General features: G+C 50.9%; 1 protein-coding gene across 1 annotated transcript in view; it reads left to right on the top strand.

The window, feature by feature from the left end:
• Positions 1-19958, top strand: part of SHANK3 (SH3 and multiple ankyrin repeat domains 3) — a 658681-nt gene that overhangs the window by 501292 nt on the left and 137431 nt on the right. The window lies entirely within an intron of this gene.

The following is a 19958-nucleotide window of genomic DNA, read 5'->3' as shown; positions in this document are numbered from 1 at the left end:
CAAGGTGTCCGTGCATCCTCACCTGACATTTGTCATTTTTCCATATCAACCCGCCCGTTTATTTGCCTGCATTCTACCCAGAGCTGCATTCGAGCAGGGAAGAGGAGCATTTACATACCTGGGATTTCAGAAGAGCGCTGGCGTTCTTTCTGGGTGGTCCCAGGCACTTCTGTAAATCCAGGGCTGGATTAACTTTTTGGGGGCCCTGCGCCAAACCTGTTTGTGGGCCCCGCATGAGGAACGATTGTAGAAGCCAGGAGAGCGACGCCGAAGTCGTCTTTGACACAGCACATGGCTGCACAGGGTTTTATTTACAAGGTTAAGTAGCAGGTGGAGGGGGCTGCCACTAGGGTCCCAGCAATGGCAGCCCCAGGGCAGAAAGATACACGCACACGTGTGCATCAAATACACAATACAGGAAAAAATACAAACTAAAACCCAGTGGGTAAAAACAGTGAACAAAAGCCAAAGCACCAGCCGCGAGCTGCTGCCACGAAAAGGGAACTCGTGCCCTTCACACGAACTACCACGCCGTGAGTCACATTTCTGTGTGAAATTGGGGCGGATTTAAAAATATGAAAATCGTTATTACATTTTATTTACAGTGTCATTATTCATACTGGCCTTGCTTGGCCTTCCCTTCAGACAGAGAGACACAGAGACAAGGCTCAGGGCCAGCTGTGCCCCCAAAAGACCAGGCCAGCCCTCCAGATTGCACCAGACCCACATCCCTCCCCACAACGACCCCCCTGAACCGCACCAGACCCACGTCCCTCCCCAGACCAACCCCTCTGCATTGGATTAAACCCTTCTGTGAACCAACCCCTCTCAACCCGAAGCTCCCCATTGCCTACCAGAACAGGGTTCCTCCAGGGCCGAGCTGCTTCAGCGGCGTCGCAGCCGGGCTGGGCCGAGCTGCTTCGGCACAGAGAGTGTCTAAGTGGGTCGCCTCTTGCATTTGCCTGAGTTATTCTACCCAGCTAGGGCCCCACTCCAGTAGGGCCCATTCTACACAAGCCACTGCCACCTAAGTAGCATGGCTCAGCAAATAGAGGAGAGTGATGCTCAGCCATCACTTGGAGTTGCATCCGTCTGGTCAAGAGTTCCCTGGCCCACCGTCCTCTGTCGGGGCACTGCTCACTACGCTCCCACCAGAGGGGGAATGTACAGGGGCCCTTGAAAAATAAAGAGATTACTTGCTGCTCTGTATTGTTCTTTGAGAGCCACTTCGTGCATTCCCCTTCCCTACCCACCTTCCCCTCGGCCTCGGAGTTCTCACCACACCTCGGGACCCTGCTGTGCTCAGGAGAAAGAATTAAGGTGCATGGGGGCTGCGCTTCCTGTGTCCGCTGAGATGCTGGCAGCTGAGGTCAGTAGGGGCATGGCTAAGGCGGAGGTTCCATGACTTGACCCTTGGGGGCACCAGGCCACACACACCAGGCCCACTGCACAGCGGCAGTAGGTGACCTTTCTTCATCCCCACGTTTCACAGAGGGAACGGAGGCACACAGAGGGGAATGAGATGCCACATAGGAAATTCTACCCGTGGCAGAGCCAGGACTAGAATTCAGAGTCCCAGCTCATGGCTGGAAGCTACACAGCCACCCTTTCCGGCTGTTAACACAACTCTGTGCATGTATTTATCTGAGATACCATCACAAGCTGCTTGTCAGAGCTGGATCCACCTGCAAAGGGAATCAAAAATACCCTGCGCAGGGGTTAATAATGGCCCTTAGCAGCCGGATCCATGCTGGGAAAGAGGAGGAACGCTGCCTGAGTAGCCTGCAAGTGTTAGGCCTTTGAAATGCATCAGCCCCCCAGAGGGGTGGGGGGGCGTGCAGGCAGAGGTGCTAAACAAGGGAAGACGTCATCCATGCTGGCAGGCCAGGGGTGGGGTAGGTAAAGACCCTGCCCCTGCCCCATATCTTCGGACACTAGTGCTGCTGTCAGAAGAGCTGCACCAGCCAGTTGCTTCTGAGCACTGGGAGCTAGATAATGCCAAAGTCTCCTGCAGGCATGCTGCTGGGGGAAGGCTCGCGGTACCCCTTCCAGTCCAGGACAGTGTGGCCTTAGAAGTGCAGAGACGAATTAAATACAATATTGAGAGAGAGAGAGACGGCCCTTCTGACAGTTAAACTAATAGTGTGACAGATCTTATATATTGCTACACATGTGGATCTCAGCCGCTTAACAAATGGTCTGATATGCTCTTTTATTGTCTGAGGAGTAGTCTGTGATTGTGTGATGAATATGTCCAAGGGGCGGAGTTAAGGTCACTTAGGCAGCCTTCACTTTGGCATTTCCTGAGTGTTCGCTGCTTAACCATGGGTTGTTAATGTTCTTATATTTATTTGCATTTAATTAGATATACGTATTAAACTATCTAGGGAGAATTGTCTTTGAAAAGCTTTACAAAAGCAATTTGTTTTAAGGAATGATTTAAGAGGGTGCTTGAGTGAAGGCTATAGCCCCTGAGTTTGTCTGCCCGGTTTTCAGGCTGTAGCTTTTCAGCATCTCCTCTGTTTATTTATTCCCACACCCGTTTCCGTATTTGGGTCTCTCCCTTGCAGGCTGCCCTGGCCCTCCTCCTGCATATCAATGAACTGCCACCTCCATGTGAGCACAGCCCCACCCCTGGGGCTACCCCAGCACTTCTAACTGCTCTGTTAGCTCCCATGCTAGGGTCCTCTTGCTCTGTCTCCTCTAAATATAGAGCCTCCCCCCGCCACACCTATCTCCAAATAGCTCTTTTCTCTCCATCCATCAGCCACTGTCCCTGGTGCCTACTTGACGGCTTCATTAACCACGAGCTCAGCAGTGGCTATATTTAGAAGTTGGGAGGAGAATGTGCTTTCGGGCTGCGGACAGCCCATTAATCCAGCTCCCTCGTGCAATCACGATTCTCTGCTGTGATCTGGAATGAGATCGATAGCAGTGTTTTCAGATGAGGAACAAGCGTCTGTGAGCGGAAGGTAGGAGATGAGGGAACAGGTAGACGGGAGAGAGACCTGAGGAAGAAATGGGAGCAGAGGGGGCAGGGGAGAGTGCAGAGGGCAAAGAGAGGGGGCCAACAAACCACGGGTGATGGATTACTGGTAAATAGCAGCCAAAGAGTGGGTCCCTGCATCCAACAGCCAGAGACTAGGGAAGTCTGGGGAAGGAGCCAGGGACAGACAGAGAGAAGAATGGAGACGAAAACACAGAGGTGGGGTCTTTATCCCTTGGACTAGGAGTGCCAGCTTCATTCTGACTGTCCCACAGTTCAGCCTCGTTCTCATCAGTTGCTGCTAATCATCTGACTCCAGTCCCACTCCCCGCCCCAAAGAACCCGTAACAATGAGGCTACAGCAGCAAAGAGGGGCTGCGACCAGGGTCACGCCCAGCCCATGGCCCCGCCCCAGGCAGCCGGGTGGGGCTGGCACCGAGGGACACACCCAGCCCATGGCCCCGCCCCAGGCAGCCGGGTGAGGCTGTGACCAGGGCACACCCAGCCCATGGCCCCGCCCCCGGTAGCCGGGTGAGGCTGTGACCAGGGCACACCCAGCCCATGGCCCCGCCCCCAGTAGCCGGATGAGGCTGTGACCAGGGCACACCCAGCCCATGGCCTCGCCCCCAGTAGCCGGATGAGGCTGTGACCAGGGCACACCCAGCCCATGGCCCCGCCCCCAGTAGCCGGGTGAGGCTGTGACCAGGGCACACCCAGCCCATGGCCCCGCCCCCGGTAGCCGGGTGAGGCTGTGACCAGGGCACACCCAGCCCATGGCCTCGCCCCCAGTAGCCGGATGAGGCTGTGACCAGGGCACACCCAGCCCATGGCCCCGCCCCCAGTAGCCGGGTGAGGCTGTGACCAGGGCACACCCAGCCCATGGCCCCGCCCCCAGTAGCCGGGTGAGGCTGTGACCAGGGCACACCCAGCCCATGGCCCCGCCCCAGGCAGCCGGGTGAGGCTGTGACCAGGGCACACCCAGCCCATGGCCCCGCCCCCGGCAGCCGGGTGAGGCTGTGACCAGGGCACACCCAGCCCATGGCCCCGCCCCCGGCAGCCGGGTGAGGCTGTGACCAGGGCACACCCAGCCCATGGCCCCGCCCCCGGTAGCCGGGTGAGGCTGTGACCAGGGCACACCCAGCCCATGGCCCCGCCCCAGGCAGCCGGGTGAGGCTGTGACCAGGGCACACCCAGCCCATGGCCCCGCCCCCGGCAGCCGGGTGAGGCTGTGACCAGGGCACACCCAGCCCATGGCCCCGCCCCCGGTAGCCGGGTGAGGCTGTGACCAGGGCACACCCAGCCCATGGCCCTTCCCCAGGCAGCCGGGAGAGGCTGTGACCAGGGCACACCCAGCCCATGGCCCCGCCCCAGGCAGCCGGGTGAGGCTGTGACCAGGGCACACCCAGCCCATGGCCCCGCCCCAGGCAGCCGGGTGAGGCTGTGACCAGGGCACACCCAGCCCATGGCCCCGCCCCCGGTAGCTGGGTGAGGCTGTGACCAGGGCACACCCAGCCCATGGCCCCGCCCCAGGCAGCCGGGGGCACGCCCAGCCCATGGCCCCGCCCCAGGGGCCACTCTCACCTAATTCTGTCCTGTATCTTGCTTACTTTCATGTCCAGCCTGCTGAGGGCTGGGTGCAGAGGCTGAGGCCGGGCAGTTCGGGCTCTGCACTCTGTCATACTCCAGCAGTTTGTGGGGATGGCAGCTCTTTCTGGGCAGCCTCAGACAAGACTGTCTGCTTTTCCCAAGCCGTGGAGCTTTGATCTCCTTGCGTTACAACAAGCCTGCCCACCTCTCTCATCTCCTTCCATATACAACTGCATCCTCTGTCCCTGCTAGTCCCTCTCTCCTTCCCTGCCCTTGTCCGCCTGGCTCTTGCTTGTGTCCCTTCTTGTTGGCCTCCATCTTGGTTATGACGGATGTCACATTGTAAACGCAAGAACTGTAGGTGTCAGCATGTTCCAAGCGGGCCATGGGTCCCTAGATAGATCTGTTATACAGAGAGAAGCTGCAAGGATGGTTGTGCTCACAACTCAAAAGCCTCTTGCTCCTCCTGCTGGTTTGCCCCACGCTCTTGATGAGAGGGAATGCAGCAGCATAACTATGCAGGCCAAGAAAGAATCTGAAGAGCAACTAGCTAAGGATAGAAAAACTAACAGCAATCTTTTTAAATTATATCAGAAGCAGGAAGCCTGCTAAACAATCAGTGGGGCCACTGGACAATGGAGGTGCTAACAGAACACTCAAGGAAGACAAGGCCATTGCAGAGAAGCTAAATTAATTCTTTGCATTGGTCTTCACTGCAGAGGATGTAAAGGAGATTCCCACACCTGAGCCATTCTTTTTAGGTGAAAAATCTGAGGAACTGTCCCTGACTGAGGTGTTCAGAGAGGAAGTTTTGGAACAAACTGATAAATTAAAAAAGTAATAAGGCCCTAGGACCAGATGAGAGTCACCCAAGAGTTCTGAAGGAACTCAAATATGAAATTGCAGAACTACTAATTGTGATATGTAACCTATCGCTTAAATCAGCCTCTGCACCAGATGATGGGAGGATAGTTAATGTAACACTAATTTTTAATAGAAGACTCCAGAGGCGATCCTGGCAACTACAGTCTGGTAAACCTAACTTCAGTACCGGGGAAATTAATTGAAACTATAGTAAAGAGCAGAATTATCAGACACATAGATGAACACAGTACATTGGAGAAGAGTCAACATGGCTTTTGTAAAGGAAAACCATGCCTCACCAATCTACTAGAATTCTTTGAGGGGGACAACAAATGTGGACAAAAGCAATCCGGTGGATATAGAGTACTTAGACTTTCAGCAAGCCTTTGACAAGGTCCCTCACCAAAGGCTCTTAAGCAAACTAAGCCGTCATGGGATAAGGGGGTATGTCCTCTCCTGGATCAGTAACTGGTTAAAAGACAGGAAACAAATGGTAGGAATAAATGATCATTTTTCACAATGGAAAGAGGTAAATAGTGGGGTCCCCCAGGGATCTGTTTGGGGACCAGTGCTGTTCAATGTATTCATAAATAATCTGGGAAAGGAGGTAAACAGTGAAGTGCCAAAATTTGCAGATGATACAAAACTACTCAAGATAGTTAAGTCCAAAGTAGACTGTGAAGAGTTACAAAGAAATCTCACAAAACTGGGTGACTGAACAGCAAAATGGCAGATGAAATTCAGTGTTGATAAATGGAAAGTAATGCATATTAGAAAAACTAATCCCAACTATACATACAAAATAATGGTGTCTAAATTAGCTGTTGCCACTCAAGAAAGAGATCTTGAAGTCATCGTGGATAGTTCTCTGAAAACATCTGTTCAACATGCAGCAGCAGTCAAAAAAGCTGACAAAATGTTAGGAACCGTTAGAAAAGGGATAGATAATAAGACAGAAAATATAATGCAGCTGTGTAAATCTCTGGTACGCCCACACCGTGAATACTTCATGCAGTTCTGGTCACCCCATCTCATAAAAGATGTATTAGAATTGGATAAAGTACAGAGAAGGCAGCAGAAATGATTAGCGGGATGAAACAGCTTCCATATGAGGAGAGATTAATAAGACTGGGACTGTTCAGCTTGGAAAAGAGATGACTAAAGGGGGTATGATAGAGGTCTATACAATCAGGACTGGAGTGGAGAAAGCGTTATTTCTAGGGAAGTGTTATTTACTCCTTCACATACCGCAAGAACACAATGAAATTAATAGGTAGCAGGTTTAAAACAACCATAAGGAAGCATTTCTTCACACAATGCATAGTCAATCTGTGGAACTCATTGCCAGGGGATGTTGTGAGGCCAAAAGTATAACTAACTGGGTTAAAAAAATAATTAGATAATAAGGTAATCGATGATAGGTCCATCAATGGCTGTTAGCCAAGATGGTCAGGGACGCAACCCCATGCTCTGGGTGTCCCTAAACCTCTGGCTGCCCAAAGCTGGGACTGAATGACAGGGGGTGGATCACTCGATAATTGCCCTGTTCTGTTCATATCCTCTGAAGCAATTTGTGCAGGCCACTGTTGGAAGACAGGATATTGGGCAAGCTGAACGGTTGGCAATTCCTACGTTCTCACTCTGCCCCTAGTATAGAGACAGAAGCTGGTGAAGAGTTTCTGGTAACAGGCTGCTCAGTGATCCTTGCAGTTGCTGCCTGGACACTTCTGTTCCAGTAGTTTGGTGGCGGGGGGGCGCGTCTGTGATGGCCAGTGCAGCCATTTCTCTGAGGGCACGGCCAGGTGCCCCTTGCAAATTCTTCAGACTTTCTTCATCCAAGGCTGCAGCCTGTTCCTTGATGTTCTGTCACGAGCAGAGTTCATGGATGTGTTTCCAGGAGTACAGGCTGAGGGGGGCACCCAGGGGGACCAGATAGCAAGGGGACAGGGGGTGGGAGGTAATAGGCTCGTATATATGACAAAGCCCTGAATATCAGGACTGTCCCTATAAAATCAGGACATCTGGTCACCCTAGGGGCACCTGTTCCCAGGGCTGAATGCGAGCAGGATGGCGAGTTGCTGTGAGTGATCTTGGAGTCAGGACAACAGCAGCCCTTTTGCAGCTGTCTGTTCACCGTTCGCATCGTGTTATTGCCCTAGCAAGCTGTTAACATATTCCTCTCCAGGCACAAAGTGACATCTTGCCAGTAAGCGTGTTGTTAATTCCTTGGCTCTCGGAGCCAGCTTTCCCCAGGGCCGCGGGGCCAAGGCTCAGTGGAGGATCAGCCAGGCACAGGACTGTGAGGATTCATGTGGCGGCCTCAGCCCCCATTGCACCTGCATCCATCTCCAGGAAGTCTCTCTTGGCATTAGGTAAATGTCCTCCACTAATGGGCCCAGCAACAGGACCAAAGAAGGCAAAATAATGAGTCAAACAGCGATGGCAGCCGAGATTGACAAGGCTGGTTTTGGGCAGAGCTTTTGTTTGCACTGTGACAATCTGCGTTCTGTCACTGTCTGCTCGTCATGGGGATGGAACTGCTGGAGTCCGACAGCTCAGCACCCGGGGACCACTGCAGGCATCTACTAGGCTGCCGCTGTGGCCTTGCCACCTAGGTGGGACGGCTCCAGGTGCCTGCCCTGCTCACTGCGCTCTCACCGTCTCCTTGCGCCCAGTGTGGGTATTTCTGCCACTGCATATGCTGCATGCGCCCTGCTGCCAGGTCGTCCCCAGGCTCCAGGTGTGCATGTGTCCGCAGCACAGCATGGCTGTTTTTTCTAGACTCCTCACTCTTACCGGGCCTCTGTGAGCGTTCGCCGCTTCTCACTGTGCACTCTCCCTCCCATTGGGATTCTGTGCATGTGGGCACTCTCCTGCCCGAGGGATCACAGAAAGCACCTGCCCTGCTCTCGCCACCCACTCCAGAGCACCAGGTGTATCAGGGCACTCACCATGTAGATGGGACGCTGCTGCAATCTGTCGTACTCTCACTGTGTTCTCATAAAGAACATAAGAATGGCCAGACTGGGTCAGACCAAAGGTCCATCCAGCCCAGTATCCTGTCTACCGACAGTGGCCAATCCCAGGTGCCCCAGAGGGAGGGAACCTAACAGGTAATGATCAAGTGATCTCTCTCCTGCCCTCCATCTCCACCCTCTGACAAACAGAGGCTAGGGACACCACTCCTTACTTCTGACTACATGCGGCAACCTACTGAGTGAATTGGGGCACTTGCCCTCTAGATGGCCTCCCCATGGGCATGGCTGTGCCCTCCCTACACGCTTGCCGTAGCAGTATATTGCGCAGCTGTTACAGAGAGGGGTGCGGTATCAATACCTTGGGTGATGGATGCGGAGAGAGATGCGTGTCTGCTGTGGTTGCCACCTATGAGACGTTACTGTAACATCTGCTCTAGTCTGTGTTCTGTTTAGGCTCTGATGCTGTGCCATCATTGTGGTATCTGGGCACTTTCAGTAACATGTTGAGTAACAAGACTAGTCTTTTTCACAGGTGGTTCTTTTGCCATTTCTCTCGCTGGACAGTAAATTGCGTATGGAGATAATTTTATGTTCTGTGTGTTTGTCGTCTGTAAGGATGGGGCGATACGTGTGTTAATTTGCTGCCAGCTGGCCACCCCGGATGGGCCCCCCACCCGTGCCCGCTCTGCTGGCTCGCTGCACTGTACGGGCAGTGTTCACCAGTGCCTGATCTGCACAGGTGTGTTCTCACCACTTGCATGGAGCGAATGTGACTGTCAAGCACTCACTACCCTCTTGAGGCTCATCCTGGGTCGTCCAGGTGCTCATTGTGCACAAGAATAGTGGCTGCGACCCTCTTATTCTGTGCTCAGCCCGTGCTGACCCAGCACACGTCGACATGGGAATCCAGAGAAGGTGTTACCTGCATGCAGGCCCTGCGGAGCTGTTCAGAGACAGAGTCTATCTGCTTTCCCGGACAGAGCCCTTCTGTCAGCCCGGGGCTCAGATTAGCTGATAATAGGCTCTGTTTGGAACATCTGCTTGATCAAGACTCGCTGATTATCCGAGCTGCTGAGACAAGAACTGGAAGGTCCAAAGGTTAAATAAATGTCTGACTAAACAGCAGCAGCAGCTTTGGACTTAGCCAAAGTCTCTCAACTGTGGGGTGAGATTACCCTCTGCTGGTGACAGGGAGACCCTACACTGTCAGCACCAGAGGGCAGAGGAAACACACCTCCTGCGGCACCACTCCGTGCCCGAATGGGCCGTTCTGGCTCCTGGAACAAGGGACCGTTCACAGCTCCTAGCGCAGGAAGGAGATGAGTGGGGACCAATCCTAGTATTCCACAGATCACAACTGATCGCGCATGGGAGCAGCTAGCACACTTCAGAGGAGGTGGAGGGGCATGGTTTGGTATGCAGGAGGCAGCAGGCACAGAGCATCACACGCCTGGAGGACCAGGAAGAGTGTGCTGGGGGTGGGGCGCACAGAGGAGCATCACCCTGAGTGTCCACACCACAAAAGGGACGTTGCTGTGAGATTTCACTCCCCGCCCCAACCTCTTTTCAGGCAAAGCATTTAGCCAGCAGATTCTCCCTAGAGGCAGAAAGGATTGTTGTCACAATAGTGGAAATAGAGTCCAAGGATGCATGTCCCCTGAAGGGACTGTTATTGATGGGACACTGGGAACTCGGGAGCTGGGCTGGAAGCAAACGGCCACGTGGGCAGAGCAGCGCACAGAGTTTAATAAAGTCCCACTTTCATTCAGCTTCGCGCATTACCAATCAAACACGGTGGCAGTGTCTGAGCAGTGTGTTCTCTGGAGTGCAGCAGCTGGCAGTGGGAGCCCTGGGATGCAATCTCAAGTCCCCTGGAGCCCTGGGTTTTGCAGACACAAACCTAGGCCAGCAATGGACCCAGTGGAACTGTACGCAGACCTGGCCATGCAGGAGAGTAAAGCTGTTGTTTTCCCATATTGGGGAACAAGGCAGAGATTCTGCACCACTCTGAAGCTCCTCCCTTGCCTCACGACAATCCTGGGGCCCTGGACCCATTGCTCCCCGAAGCGGAATGGATCTGTGAAGCAACGCAGGTATCTCACTGGAGACTAAGGTGAAGGGGAGAGGATAAACTCCGGGGTTACTGCCTCACACACACTGGCTGCTACATGCAGTTCTGGGGACTTCCTGATTCAGGCAGTTCGGGTCAATCACCACGTGCAGGAGCGGCTGCTCCAGGAAGTCAGTCTCGCACTAGACAGGTGCCTAGACATGGGGCGTGCAGCAGGGAGCCTCAAGAGGAAGGATGGAGGCCCTGGGAGGCACGACACCCCCAGAAGTACACGCAGGAAGACAACAGCAAAGGAGAGCAGGCAGCCAGGGTTCCATACCCATAGTGAGATGCATTTACTGCGGTAAACAGCCTAAGCGGATAAAGGAGACATGCCCTGCACTAGGCTGGCATTGCAGGGACTGTGGCAAGTTGAACCGTGTTAGCCGTATGTGCCAGAGCAGAGGAAGTTCTCAAAATGATTCAGTCAGACGTGTACAAATGGAGCTGGCACATCAGCCAGCGGTGATGACATCATGACTCTCTCAAGTCCAGGAGCATATCATGTTCAGGCTGTCAGAACAGGAAACCAGCAAGGGATGATACCAACCTCCATGCATAGTAGGGAAACGGCCAAGGCAATTTCACTGCATAGAAGGGCCTTCTGCAATGTGATTCCTTGAGGTGAACTGGACTCGATCACCTCCGTGGAAAAGAAAAGTGGCAATCTAATAATGTACAATAAGAGCATAATGCAGCCCATAGGAGAATGAGACCTCAGAGTAACTAGCCTGAAAAATGCCAGACGGTCCCGCTGAAATTTGTGGTGGTGGATGGTAAGCACCACGTTCCCTTTTGGGGAATACTGCCATACAAGCCATGGGTCTGATCAGGGTGCAGCATCAGAACTTAATAACTGCAGTGCACGAAGCAAAAGGGGGACTCCCATGGACAATGGAGACAATTTTAAAAGCCCATGGGGATGTTTTCAAAGGCAGTGGGTGCCTGTAAGGGAAGCTGCGCCTGGAAGTAGGCCCCACAGTGGAACCTGTGTTCACCATGAAGGAACATTCCAGTGGCACGGTGTAATCCTGCATGCCTGGAGCATGAACGTCTACAGAGCAGGGATATCATAGCACCTGCAGAGGCCACTGTGGCCTGGGTAAGCAGCATGATGGTGTAAAGGAGCCATTCGGCAATTATGTATCTGCACAGGCCCAATGCCAGTGAACCAGGCTTTGAGAAGATACCACTGTCCACTACCCATCATTGATGACATCTGGCCAAAGCCAGAATCTTTACAGCGTATGATGTCAGGAAATGGGTTTTGGTACATAAGCCTGAATAAAGAGTCCAGCATGCTGACAGCCTTCGCAACACCATTTGATTGCTACAGATGGCTGTGTATGGCAATAGGTATAAGCCCAGCACCAGAGCAATTCCAGAGAAGGCTCAGCCAAGCGCTGGAAGACTTGGCTGGGGTGAAAGTAATTGCAGATAATATCCTTGTCGTGGGTGAAGGGAGTCATGACAGAACAAGACACGACACAGAACTTACACGCTTTTTTGCAGCTATGCAGGGATAAGAACATAAACTCAACCCAGAAAAAAACTCAACAGTGAGCTACTAGCCAGGAGAGCGACTGATACTCCAGTTCGATAAATTGGAAAATGGATTGAGGATAGCTCTTTTGTAGGAGAAGCCAGTTACTCAGCCAGTTGAATCCTGTCAGAGAAAGAACAAGGGTATGCCCAAATAGAGAGAGACCTTCTGGCTGTGGAATTTGGAGTGGAGCAATTCCATCAGTGCCCCTATGGCTGCCCAGTAATAGTGCAATCAGATCACAAATCGCTAGAGATGATCGTGGCAAAGCTCCTTCTGAGTGCTCCAAAGAGATTGCAGCGCACCTCCAGCACTACCAAGTAGAGCTCAGATCTTGTCCAGGATGATTACTGGAGTTAGCTGGCAGCCCGAGCAGGGCATATATATCCAGCATCAGTGAGTTGGGGAAAGGGGATCAGGACATAGTGTGTTAATGGAATCAATCTCCAGTTTCAACAGTGAAACTGATGGAAACCAAAGAGGCTAGGGAAAAGGGCACCCAGCTACAGCCAGTCAAGAGAGCGATACTAGCAGGTGGCCAGAAGACAAAATCCAGGTACTGTAGGAGTAGAATCATACGTTCAAATGAAAGATGGGTTGAGTGTGTAGGATGGAAGGATATTTCGAGGACAGAAATCTGCTGTCCCACCTCATTACCTCAGGATGTCATGCAAAAAAGAAAAGGAGTACTTGTGGCACCTTAGAGACTAACCAATTTATTTGAGCATAAGCTTTCGTGAGCTACAGCTCACTTCATCGGATGCATTCAGTGGAAAATACAGTGGGTAGATTTATATACACAGAGAACATGAAACAGTGGGTGTTACCATACACACTGTAAGGAGAGTGATCACCTAAGATGAGCCATTACCAGCAGGGGAGAGGGAGAGGGGAGAAAAGAAAACCTTTTGTAGTGATAATCAAAGTGGGCCATTTCCAGCAGTTCAATTTGGCCTGTAGGACCTCTCTCCTACCTCCCCCTCTGTTATTGGTACCTACATGTACCATAACTACTGGCTCCTCTGCAGCACAAAGTAAAACTATTTCCCCACGTTTATTCCACCCCTCCCACCCCCCACCCCCCCCCACTCCCCACTGTTCCTCAGATGTTCTTGTCAACTGCTGGAAATGGCCCACCTTGATTATCACTACAAAACGTTTTCTTTTCTCCCCTCTCCCTCTCCCCTGCTGGTAATGGCTCATCTTAGGTGATCACTCTCCTTACAGTGTGTATGGTAACACCCATTGTTTCATGTTCTCTGGGTATATAAATCTCCTCACTGTATTTTCCACTGAATGCATCCGATGAAGTGAGCTGTAGCTCACGAAAGCTCATGCTCAAATAAATTGGTTAGTCTCTAAGGTGCCACAAGTCCTCCTTTTCTTTTTGCGAATACAGACTAACATGGCTGTTACTCTGAAACCTGTCATTATGCAAAAAATACACACTTCACACCTAGGCATTGACAGCTACCCTAGATGGGCTTGAGAGTGAGTTTACTGTCTGGGAATGAATACCCAACTTCGCAGCTTTATGTGGGGAGTGACACCTGCCTGTTGGGTGATAACTGCCAGCAGAAGCAGAGTCTGTTACCAAAGAAGCTGCCCACCTGGCCAGAGGAAAAGGTGGTAGTGGACTTACTTACCTCCAAGAAAAAGCAGTACTTGATTACAGTGGACTACTTTTCAAATTTTTGGGAGGTTGCTGCCCTGCATGATACAAGAAGCAGGCCACTGATTGGCACACGAAATGTAAATTGTACATCTAGGAACAAAGACCAAAGGCCATATTTACACAATGGAGGGCTCTGTTCTGGAAGCAGTGACTCTGAAAATGATTTGGGGGGGGGCCTGGTGGATAATCAGTGATCATGAGCTCCCAGTGCCATGCTGTGGCCAAAGAGGGTAATGCCACCCTTGGGTGCATAAACAGGGGGATCTCAAGGAGAAGTAGAGAGGTTATTTTTCATCTGTATTTGGCACTGGTGTGACTGCTGCTGGAATACTGTGTCTAGTCCACAATTCAAGACGGGTGTTGATAAATTGGTGAGAGTTCAGAGATCCATGAGAATGATTGAAGCGTTAGAAAACATGCCATATAGCGATAGATTCAAGGCGCTCTATCTGTATAGCTTAACAAAGAGAAGGTCAAAGGGTGACTTGATTGCAATTTACAAATACATACATGAGGAACAAATATTTAATAATAAGCACTTCAATCTAGCCGAGAAACCTACAAAACAATCCAATGGCTGGAAAAAGAACAGGAGTACTTGTGGCACCTTAGAGACCACAAGTACTTCTGTTCTTTTTGCAGATACAGACTAACACGGCTGCTACTCTGAAATCTGTCAATGGCTGGAAGCTGAAGCTAGAGAAATTCAGACCGGAAATAAAGCACAAATTTTTAACAGAGTAATTAACCACTGGCACAATTTACCAAGGGCTGTGGTGGATTCTCCATCACTAACAGTTCTTAAATCCAGATTGGATGTTTGTCTAAAAAAAATGGCTCTGGGAATTATTTGGGGACAGTTCTCTGGCCAGTGTTACACAGGAGGTCACAATAGATGATCACAATAGTCCCTTCTGGCCTGGGAATCTATGAACGACTGAAGGCTGTCTTTATGAGATGTGGCATTCCAGATACTATATTCACTGACAACAGTCAACAAACCCCAATCTACCTTGGAAGAATTCAAATACTTTGCACACAAATGGGAGTTTGACCACAACACCTCCTCCCCAGCACACCGACAGAGTAATGGTAAGGTGGAATCAGCTGTGAAAATAACCAAGAGGCTGTTTCTTCTGGATCAGATCGCTTGTTAGCATTTTTGGCCCACAGGGGTATCAAAACAGGCCAGCACAGGCGGGGGGTGGGGAGGACCAAAACCCTGGTACCAAGGAGAGGAGACCTGTTGCAGCCAGAAGGATGAAGATGCCGCCCAGAGGAGCTGGCCAACAATCAGAGAAAGCAGGAACTAGAGTATGTCAGGTCAGCCAAGGACCTACCAGCCTTGGAGACAGGCACTTCTGTGAAGATCCAGCCGTTAGAGAGACACCAGCAGGAGTGGACTAAAGGAGTTGTGAGGGGTGCAATGGGACCCCAGTCATACAAAGTGACTACGTAAGAGGGACACGTGAACTCAAGGAACAGGAGACACTTAGGAGCCAGCAGACACAGTCCCCAGAGAGAGCTGACAGAAATACAGGGATCGTCACTGGATGGAGAAACAGAGAACCACCCAGAGGCAGCCCCGCAGGGAGGAGGGACACTCCACAGAGAGACAGGTGACAGGGAGACGGAGATAGGTCACTTCTGGTGTGATCACCTGGTGAGGAGACCAGTTTATCTCAAAGACTGTGTAAGCAACTGAGTCTGTGTTACAGTCAAGATGCCAGCTTAGGTATGTGCTAGCAACCTCTGGCTGAAGAGACACGGGGTGAGGGTCAGGGCATCAGCTATTTGTTTTTAATAACTGTTAAAATGTTCAAAAGTAGGGAAGATGTATCGTGATTGGTGGAACTGGAGTCGGATCATAGAATCATAGAATATCAGGGTTGGAAGGGACCTCAGGAGGTCATCTAGTCCAACCCCCTGCTCAAAGCAGGACCAATCCCTACAGACTAGGGACCGAATGGCTAGGCAGCAGTTCTGCGGAAAAGGACCTAGGGGTTACAGTGGACGAGAAGCTGGATATGAGTCAGCAGTGTGCCCTTGTTGCCAAGAAGGCCAATGGCATTTTGGGATGTATAAGTAGGGGCATAGCGAGCAGATCGAGGGACGTGATCGTTCCCCTCTATTCGACATTGGTGAGGCCTCATCTGGAGTACTGTGTCCACTTTTGGGCCCCACACTACAAGAAGGATGTGGATAAATTGGAGAGAGTCCAGCGAAGGGCAACAAAAATGATTAAGGGTCTGGAACACATGACTTATGAGGAGAGGCTGAGGGAACTGGGATTGTTTAGTCTGCGGAAGAGAAGAATGAGGGGGGATTTGATAGCTGCTTTCAACTACCTGAGAGGTGGTTCCAAAGAGGATGGTTCTAGACTGTTCTCAGTGGTAGAAGATGACAGGACAAGGAGTAATGGTCTCAAGTTGCAGTGGGGGAGGTTTAGGTTGGATATTAGGAAAATCTTTTTCACTAGGAGGGTGGTGAAACACTGGAATGCGTTACCTAGGGAGGTGGTAGAATCTCCTTCCTTAGAAGTTTTTAAGGTCAGGCTTGACAAAGCCCTGGCTGGGATGATTTAATTGGGGATTGGTCCTGCTTTGAGCAGGGGGTTGGACTAGATGACCTCCTGAGGTCCCTTCCAACCCTGATATTCTATGATTCTATGATTCAATCCCCAAGTAAATCATCCCAGCCAGGGCTTTGTCAAGCCTGACCTTAAAAACCTGTAAGGAAGGAGATTCCACCATCCCCTAGGGAACCCATTCCAGTGCTTCACCACCCTCCTAGTGAAAAAGATTTTCCTAATATCCAACCTAAACCTCTCCCACTGCAACCTGAGACCATTACTCCTCGTTCTGTCATCTTCTACCACTGAGAACAGTCTAGATCCATCCTCTTTGGAACCCCCTTTCAGGTAGTTGAAAGCAGCTATCAAATCCCCCCTCATTCTTCTCTTCTGCAGACTAAACAATCCCAGTTCCCTCAGCCTCTCCTCATAAGTCATGTGTTCCAGTCCCCTAATCATTTTTGTTGCCCTCCGCTGGATGCTTTCCAATTTTTCCACATCCTTCTTGTAGTATTGGGCCCAAAAGTGGACACAGTACTCCAGATGAGGCCTCACCAATGTCGAATAGAGGGGAACAATCACGTCCCTCGATCTGCTGGCAATGCCCCTACTTATACATCCCAAAATGCCATTGGCCTTCTTGGCAACAAGGGCACACTGTTGACTCATATCCAACTTCTCGTCCACTGTAACCCCTAGGTCCTTTTCTGCAGAACTGCTGCTGAGCCATTCGGTCCCTAGTCTGTAGCGGTGCATGGGATTCTTCCGTCCTAAGTGCAGGACTCTGCACTTGTCCTTGTTGAACCTCATCAGATTTCTTTTGGTCCAATCCTCCAATTTGTCTAGGTCCCTCTGTATCCTATCCCTACCTGCCACCGTATCTACCACTCCTCCTAGTTTAGTATCATCCGCAAATTTCTGAGAGTGCAATCCACACCATCCTCCAGATCATTTATGAAGATATGGAACAAAACCGGCCCCAGGACCGACCCTTGGGGCACTCCACTTGATACCGGCTGCCAACTAGACATGGAGCCATTGATCACTACCGTTTGAGCCCGACGATCTAGCCAGCTTTCTATCCACCTTATAGTCCATTCATCCAGCCCATACTTCTTTAACTTGCTGGCAAGAATACTGTGGGAGACCGTGTCGGAGGGCCCATGTTCCGTGGAGGAACTGTTATGGGCAGGACACAAGGAAGACGTGGGGAATGCAGGGAGTTAGGCTGGAGGCAAGTCGGCCAGAGGGACAGAGCAGTGCACAGGGTTTGTCCTTCAATTTATCCTCCCTTCCCATCTGCTGTGTTCCTCTCCCTCACTCTGCCCCTCCACACATGCTAAGGAACAGGGAAGCTGCCAGGTTAGATCAGACCAGTGCTCCTTTAATGAGGTATCTGGTTTCTGAGAGTGACCAGAAGCAGTTGCTTCAGAGGGAGGGGCAAGAAACTCCATAATGGGCAATTTATTGAATAACCTGTTCACGGAGAAGCTTCTTCTGGACCCCATCAGTAGGTTGTTGGCTTATGCCCCGAAGGGTTTATATCTGTTCTTTAAAGACTCCATGTCTCAAATAACCATAGAAGATCTCATTCTGTGTAACCATCAATCCATTTTTGAATCCTATTAACGTCTTGGCCTCAATTGCATCTTACGGCAGCGAGTCCCGCAGATTAATCGTGGGTCATATAAATAAAAAGGGTTTACCTCTATAGTTTTAAATTGTTGCTTTTTAGCATTTCATTGGAGTTCCAGTTACTGTATTAGGAGAGAGGGTGAATAGAAGCGGCTGATTTACCTTCACTCTCTCATTTTGTATTTCTCTGTCATGTCACATCTTAACACAGTTCATATCTTTTCTAGCTCACCAGTAGGAAAGTTTCTTCAGCTCTCTAATCATTTCCTTTGCTCCCTCTGTTTCTGTTAGGTCTTTTTTGAGGTGCTGTGATCAAAACCAGGTGCAGCAGTCCAGCCCAGAGTACCCTGTAGATTGCTAGAATAACACCAGCATTGGCATTATTATTTTCTATCTGCTTTGTTGGGGCTGGTCTTCCCTGAAAACTTACATCGGCATAGCAACGTCTCTCAGGGGTGTGAAAAGTCTATCCTCCAAGAGCCATAGTCATGCCAACCTAATCCCCAGTGTATACAATGCTAGACTGACAGACGCATTCTTCCAGCAACCTAGCTACCGTCGCTTGGGGAGGCGGGTTAACTACAGCAACAGGAGTACTTCCCTCGCGGCTGGAGTGAGTGGCTACGCTGAAGCGCTAGGGTGCAGCTGTGCTGCTGAAGTGTTTTAATTGTAGACAAACCAACACTTGTGTTGCTTTCATTCATTGTCTTTGCATTCTGAGCTGCCCTGGCCTGTTGCCTCATCCCCCTGCATGTACTGTATTCACTTCTATGATTCTACTGCATTCACTTCTCTTGGCCGTTCATCTCCCATGGGTGGCTGAGGTCTCAGGACAGCACCAGCTCTGTCCTTCTCTTAGTAGCACTGTCTTCCACAAGAAGCAGCCAAGTTGGCCCCCCTTCCGAAGTCTAGCTGCCTAGGTAGCTGCCTTGCCTTGAAAGAAAGACTCTGGATACCCGCAGATGCAGCTTCTCCCAAGCACATCTGAGAAGCAGCTGCTCCTAGGACTGTTAGCACCACACTTGGCTGCCCACCCCCTCTCTCCCCAGCAACCTGCTCCCATGTCCCCATGTGTGCATTTGAATAGAGCTGAATGTAAATGTATACCTCTAGAAACAGAATGCAGCCGTACTTACAGGCTGTGCGGGAACTCTGAAAAACATTTGGGGCTTGTGGTGAAGAATCAGCTGAATGTGAGCTCCCGGTGTGATTCTGTACCCAAAAGGACTAATTTAATCCTGGATCCATAAATGGGGGTCTCAGGTATGAGCAGAGAGGTTATTTTACCTCTGTGTTTGGCACTGGTGTGACTGCTGCTGGGATCCTGTGTCCAGTTCTGCTGCCCACAGTTCAAGAAGAATGCTGATGAATTGGAGGGAGTCAGAGAAGAGCCAGGAGAATGACTATGATTCTAGTAATAAACGACATAGATTGAGCTCCTTGAATCTAACAAAGAGAAGGTGAAGGAGTGACTTGGTTACAGTTTCTAAGTGCCTGCATGGGGAACAGATAGTTAATAATGGGCTCTTCAGTCTAGCAGTCGAAGGTGTAACACAGTCCAGTGACTGAAAGCTGAAGCTAGACAGATTCAGACTGGAAATAAGGTGTAAACTGTTGATAGTGAGAGTAATTAACCATTGGAACAATTCACCCAGGATCACAGAGAATTTTAAAATCCCTGACAATTTTTAAATCCAGACTGGATGTTTTTTCTAAAAGCTCTGCTCTAGGAATTATTGTGGGGCAGGCCTCTGGCCTGTGCTGTGCAGGGGGTCAGACCAGATGATCACAGTGGTCCCTGCTGACCTTGGAATCTATGGGCATGTCCGCGCTGCAAAAAAACGCCTGCAGCTGGCCCATGTCAGCTGACTTAGGGTCACAGGGCTCGGGCTGCAGGTCTGTGAAATTGCAGTGTAGATGCTTGGGCTTGCACTGGAGCCTGGGCTCTGGGACCCCACGAGGGAGACAGCCCCAGAGACTAGGCTCCAGCCCAAGCCTGGATGTCTGC

Source organism: Natator depressus, chromosome 1 (assembly GCF_965152275.1).
Source record: "Natator depressus isolate rNatDep1 chromosome 1, rNatDep2.hap1, whole genome shotgun sequence".
In the NCBI taxonomy this organism is placed as follows: domain Eukaryota; kingdom Metazoa; phylum Chordata; order Testudines; family Cheloniidae; genus Natator; species Natator depressus.
This window is presented reverse-complemented; position numbering and strand designations above follow the sequence as displayed.